Below are 6,000 nucleotides of genomic sequence, written 5' to 3'. Positions count from 1 at the left end.
CTGCTTTAGAACACTCAGTGGACGCCGCTGTGATGTCACGCGCTCGAGCCGTGCAGGTAAGCAGCTCCAGGTGGAGTGTGTTCAAAGTGCTGTGGTCGTGTTGTAACTACGATAGTTTCGGTCAGCAGCTCACAGCAGCAGCTGGATAAAATGATGTGTACGTATGGAGAGCAAATAAGGGGAATGCATTTACTTATTTTTATAATATGTTCATTCAAATGCATGTACTTTTAATACGGGCTTAGTGTAACACTATTACACAAGAGGTTTTGGTACAGAAGTGCATTATTTTCGGGGACTTTGTCCCACCAGGGAAAGAGGTAATCACGCAGAGCAGATTCTGACCATCTACTTTCCCCCCTCGCATACTCTATAAAAAAACCAGCTTGACCAGCTCAAGACTAATTTAACCCTTTTTTCAGCAGGGATGTGTAATAAATGGATAAGATCAGAGGATTGCAATGTATTTTGGCAAAGGGTCTGTTCATAATAGATAGCCTACGTTGCATTCTGTGGGTCACAGTCCACTGTAGTTGAATTATTCAGTGCGCCTTATGTGCAAGATGAATTTAGAGGTGCTCTGCATTGTTCGGAGGAAACCAGACTCTGGCGTTGTGTCCACTTGCTGAAACTCTATCAGTCTTGCGTTGAAAACCGCCTCCCCGTGTTCTCTGTAGCAGGCTTCGCTTGATTTAGGAATAGCATGGCATGCAAGAAGCATCTAAACACAAATGCAACTGCAGCCTCGTCTCGCTCTAGTCAGAGAACGCACGAGCCAGTTTTACTGTTCTTTAGCATCAGCAAAGACTCTTCCCATGCTTGCATTGGCATTAAAAACACCTGCTACAGGTGCATTTATGCATTAAATATCACTTGTATAACTCAAGGAATGTCAGGAAGGATTACAATAATCATTTGCTCGTTATGTAACATTCAGCAATGTCCTTTTGCATGGAGACAATCCATTTATTGTTTGGGTGTTACTTTAACGTTCAGTACATCCTTAATGCAAACTGGTTTATCCAGACTCACTGTCACAAACGTGTTTATCTATAAAACTGCAGCTTTTGACATTGATGTTCTGAGTCAAACAAACCAACATTCAATTTCGAAACTTTCTGTTTGATTGTCAATGTGAGTTTCAAAAGCTTCAATTCATGTTTTTTCAAATGCTGACACACTCGCATGGAATGTGCCGTATGGGTCAGTTACACGCATTAAAAATGCCATTATGGGCAGATGTTAGTCAGGCATGAAGGTAAACCGATCCGACGCAAAGTTACCTGAGCTTGTGTTGTAATAAATATTGTCAAACGGTTAGTAGGATTGCCAGATGTACCTGTTTAGACTGCTGCCTAGTCTTGTCATCTTTTGAGTTAAACGAACAAAAGACTTAAACTACTTCAGTCTGTGTGCATTGAATTTATTTAATACACGAGTTTCACAATTTGAGTTGAATTACTGAAATAAATGAACTTTTCCACGACATTCTAATTTATTGAGATGCACCTGTATGCCGATCATGCTCCAAAATGACCTAAAACAAACTAATGCTAAACATTTTGTCATCATTTACTCACCCTCATGTCGTTGCTGTTTGGGTTATGTTCCATTCTGTTGACTTTTATTGTGATGCTCTGTTCTGTTTCCAGTTGTCCCGGTTTCTCCTCTCTTGTTTTAATTTTAGTTTCTGATTATGTGCTTTATTTTCTTCTGTATTACCAATGAATATCACCTGTGTTTTCATTTAGTCCCTTATGTGTGTATGTACACATAGCCCTGTGTTTTTGTTTGTATCTGTAGGTCGTTGTTAACGCGCAGTGTGTTTGGCGTTTATTTAGTGATCGTATTTTAGAATACTCCAGCGTCTTCACCGTCGAGTGTGTTGGATAGCAGCCACATTGTTACAGTTCCAAACCTGTATGAGTTTCTTTTTTCAGCTAAACACAAAAGAAGTTATTTTGAAGAATGTTAGTAACCAAACAGTTGCTGGTAGCCATTGACTTTTCATTGTATTTTTTTTCCTCCATATAATGGAAGTCAGTGACTACCAGCACAACATATGGGTGTGTGAATGATGAACATTTGATGAAAGTCAAAATATTTTCTTATCAACTGAAACTGAGATGCTTCAGGCCTGGTGACTCTGAGGGGAGATTATATACTAGAAATAATATTATTAGTGTTATTTCTAACTAAGACAGAGATCTATTACTATTTGTAATGCAATCTCACTGTAAAATAAATGAAAATATTTAATAAAAATATTTATTGATTTTATTTATTATAAATTCTTATTAAAATTGTGAAATTATCCTGTGGAATAAAATCCTTTTAGGCAAAAGCTCCCTCAATTCTTTTCTAGTAGTGTTCAGTGAAGGACGTGCCACTTATTCTATGCACGTATATGAACACCGTTATGGAAGTCAAATAATGACAAATGTATCTGAAACAAAAAAGCATGTTGAATTGCTGGGAAAAAATGCATTGCATTTAGGGCTTGCATTTTTAGGGACTGGAGTTCAACATGGTTATAGATTTAAGCTGTGAATATTTCAGTTAAAAACATTTCACACACATTTTCAGTATTTAAAAAATAAAATGGAATAAAATTAAATTAAATTAAATTAAATAAAAAAAATTCAGTAATCCATATTCACCTTCCAAAGTTCACTTCCAAAATATTGTATACAGATACGTGCATTTTATTAATTTTTTTTCAATTAGTGCAATTCAACATGCTTTTTTTGTTTACATTTGTCATTATTTTATTTCCACAGTCCACTTTCACTTCAGTCAGGTGATTAAAAAGTGAAGAAAAAGACTGTTTTAACCAAAAAAATGAAAACATGGTTCTGAAACTTTTTCTGTGTTCAGAAAAAAGGTTGGCAATGTGTTTGTCGTATGAAGTGAAAAAGCGGCAAAAGTAGTGTTTGCCTAGTGCTTAACACCCTTAAATATCTGGGCTTTTCATGTCACTTCGTTCTTCTAGCGCTCACGATCATGTGACCCACTTGTAATTCATTAAATGAGAAAGCTGTCTACATGAAGTAGTGTAACTCATAAAGAGAAAGCAGCGTGATCCAAACAGCTCAACTTCAGAGGAGCTCCTGGAGAATGTGACTGATTGCTTCAGCGTCTCTGAGTGATCAAGCATGAAAAGCCTACTGCAGGACAATGAGACGTCTGACATTATAATGCACCCATCTACTGAAAATGCCGCACTGTTTGTCCAGCAAAAGTCGCACCACTTTAATGGCAGTAAAACAAACTCTGGCTTGGCATGCATACACTTGAATTTCAGTTGGGGGTGAATCTAACAATAAGTTCAACATTTCACATTATTGCAGTTTATCAACCACACTGCACTGAATATCTGAAGCTGCGTTCACACTGATGGCCATGCAATCGGTTCAAGGTCGCTGGTTTGGTTTCTAGGAGTTTTCTCCACTTTGTTGCATCATGCCGCTGATGTGTCTTGCTTAAAACCAATGTCATTTTAGCTCATAAAAGAGGTATTCAGAATGCTGATATGTGGTAGACTTGGCATTTATCCCATAATTACAGTGCATTTCAGGCATATTTCAAACACCAAGATGTCTGATTTAACCGAGAAGAGAGCAGCAACACCGCATGCCTCTTCCACCTCTCTGCTTTCCACGTTTTTATCTTTTTCATCGCACCTCTGAATTAATGCCAGGTAGCAAAGCATGCAAGCAGTAAACTGTGGCAGTGTGTTTTATTCCAACACAACTCTCTCACTCTCTTTCTTTACTGTAATGGCTGCTCTTTGTCATCTGCTGTAATTAGCAAAACTGCAGGGACTAAACACATTTGTCACATTCCTTCCATATTAGGATTTTAATAGCAGTTATTATCTTATATTACCTTATTTTTACCTTGAAGGCCTTTGTGTTGAGCTTCAAGCATCCTACGCAGTGGGAAGGATGAACAGCTAGCAACGCTGAACTTTCCATAAGCTGTAGTTTCAAGTAAGTGCATCTTTGCAGAGTCTTTCAGCAGAACAGGTGCAGATTTTTGTCCCTCGGGGAAAAACACACTTGTACTGTGTGTTAATAATATTGTCATTTTTCTAAGGACATCAACAAAAATCCAGTGTGTGGTATATATTTATATCTCTCCAACAGTTCCTTTTAATTCCTTCACATCCAAAACATTCTTCTGATTTCCCCAATTTCTTCTTTTAGCATTTTAGTTCTGTCACTTCACTTTTTTTTTTTTGCTTTACAGTCTGAACAGAAACCACTACAGATCCCACAATAGTGTGTGTGGAATTATCTAAATGCTGTCTAGTAGCTGAAAACATGGAGTCATACTCAAATTTAAGTAATTTAATATTTATTATTACATTAATTAAATTATTCCATGTTTTTGCAAACCAATCAGAGGACATGTACCATACCTGATCTGATCAAACAGTTTTTATTTGCAAGTCAGATTTGAGAGGAACAAAGGCAAATGTTAGCGTGTGCTGTTGCTCGTCTTGGTCTCGTCGAGTTGCCATAGACTTCAGACTTATGACTTCACCTTTGCTTAGTTGCATGATTGTCTGCGATCTCAAGGTCCGTGAACAGGAATCCAGAAAGGAATGTTTGAACAGTCAGACATTAAGGTTATTTCTTCATCTGAATAATAAAGGCTTGCCAACAGTAAAGAGAAAATGCACAATGTCCAAACTATATTTCACCCCAACATCAAAGAAGAGTAACGGAATTTTAATTTGTTTCATGAAAATGAAACCCATTGAGGGACCAAGTTTTTTGCTAAAGTAATTCTCATTACAAAAAAAGTGTCCTATATATTTCAGCATAGATCAAATTTAGCTCAACAAATAATATTATATTTACTTCCAACTGTAATTTAAAAAGTTTTGAAAATTGAAAAAAATATGGCATTATTTTTTTATTGTCGTAATGCAATAAATCAATCAATCAATCTTAAAGGTCCTAAAATAGGCTTCACTTTTTTAAATGCCAAACTGTTATTTTAGTTTCATTGAGATGCTATTGTAGTTTTTATTCATATTTTGAATGGTTTTTATTTTTATATTTTCTGTTTTCATTTTAATTTTAGATAACATTTTAGTAATTTTATTTGTTTTAGTAGTTTTTTGTTTTTTAAGGTGTCTACATACTTTTTATTCATTTCTATTTCAGTTTTAGTTATTTTAGTAAATCAAGTTAAGCTAAATTAAAATGAGAAATGTTGCCTTGGCAATTAGCCGAAATAAAAAAAGTTTTTTGTTTTTTTTTAAGTAATGATTTTTTTTTTAATGGTTATTATTTTAGTTTCAATTTTAGTTAACTATAATAACCCTGATGCAAAAATATAGTTTATTTCAGTTTTTTTGATTTTGAAGTAAACTATGACCTGATTTTGTAAGGTTCATCCTCTTGAAGTTCATGCTCTTTTAAAGGGGTCATATGATGTTGCTAAAAAGAACATTATTTGGTGTATTTGGTGTAATGAAATGTGTTTATGCGGTTTAAGGTTAAAAAAACACATGATTTTCCACATACTGTACATTATTGTTTCTCCTCTATGCCCCGCCTTTCTGAAACGTGTCGATTTTTACAAAGCTCATCGGTCTGAAAAAGCGAGGTATCCAGTGCGTTGTGATTGGCCGAATACCTCAAGCGTGTGACGGAAGTGTTACGCCCCTCACCATATTGTGATGCTTGCGGCAACCACATGTGACGACCCCGGGCTGGACTCCGCTTCGTCCACGGTGAAAGCCGATCCGGCGATCCACAGCGAAGTTGATGTATTTCCTCAGCGACCAGCACGGATCAGCTCTAGGCATGACGAAGCAGATATCGCCCTCTTTTGGAAGACCAAACAATGTAGTTTCGCTTTCACAACGAAACACACAGCGTATTTACAACATGGCGGTGGCAGCAACAACAATACTACAGCGAGAATAAAAGTTACGCCTTCTTTCTTTGCGTGAACATTTGGGCGGCGTTATGCAACTCTTCC

The 6,000-nt window shown here is 36.5% G+C and overlaps 1 protein-coding gene across 3 annotated transcripts in view; it reads left to right on the top strand.

Annotated features, from left to right (window-relative positions):
- Positions 1-6,000, top strand: part of LOC107562172 (protein Shroom3-like) — a 32,327-nt gene continuing 26,327 nt past the window's right edge. For all 3 annotated transcript variants that reach the window (XM_016246757.1, XM_016246758.1, XM_016246759.1), the window contains exon 1: positions 1-56. The gene's annotated coding sequence lies outside the window, so the exon portion shown is untranslated. The remainder of the gene's footprint in view (positions 57-6,000) is intronic.

The sequence above is a fragment of the Sinocyclocheilus grahami genome, unplaced genomic scaffold, assembly GCF_001515645.1.
Source record: "Sinocyclocheilus grahami isolate Dianchi unplaced genomic scaffold, SAMN03320097.WGS_v1.1 scaffold810.1, whole genome shotgun sequence".
Lineage (NCBI taxonomy): Eukaryota > Metazoa > Chordata > Actinopteri > Cypriniformes > Cyprinidae > Sinocyclocheilus > Sinocyclocheilus grahami.
The sequence above is the reverse complement of the archived record's forward strand: the minus strand, read 5'-3'. Positions and strand labels throughout refer to the sequence as shown.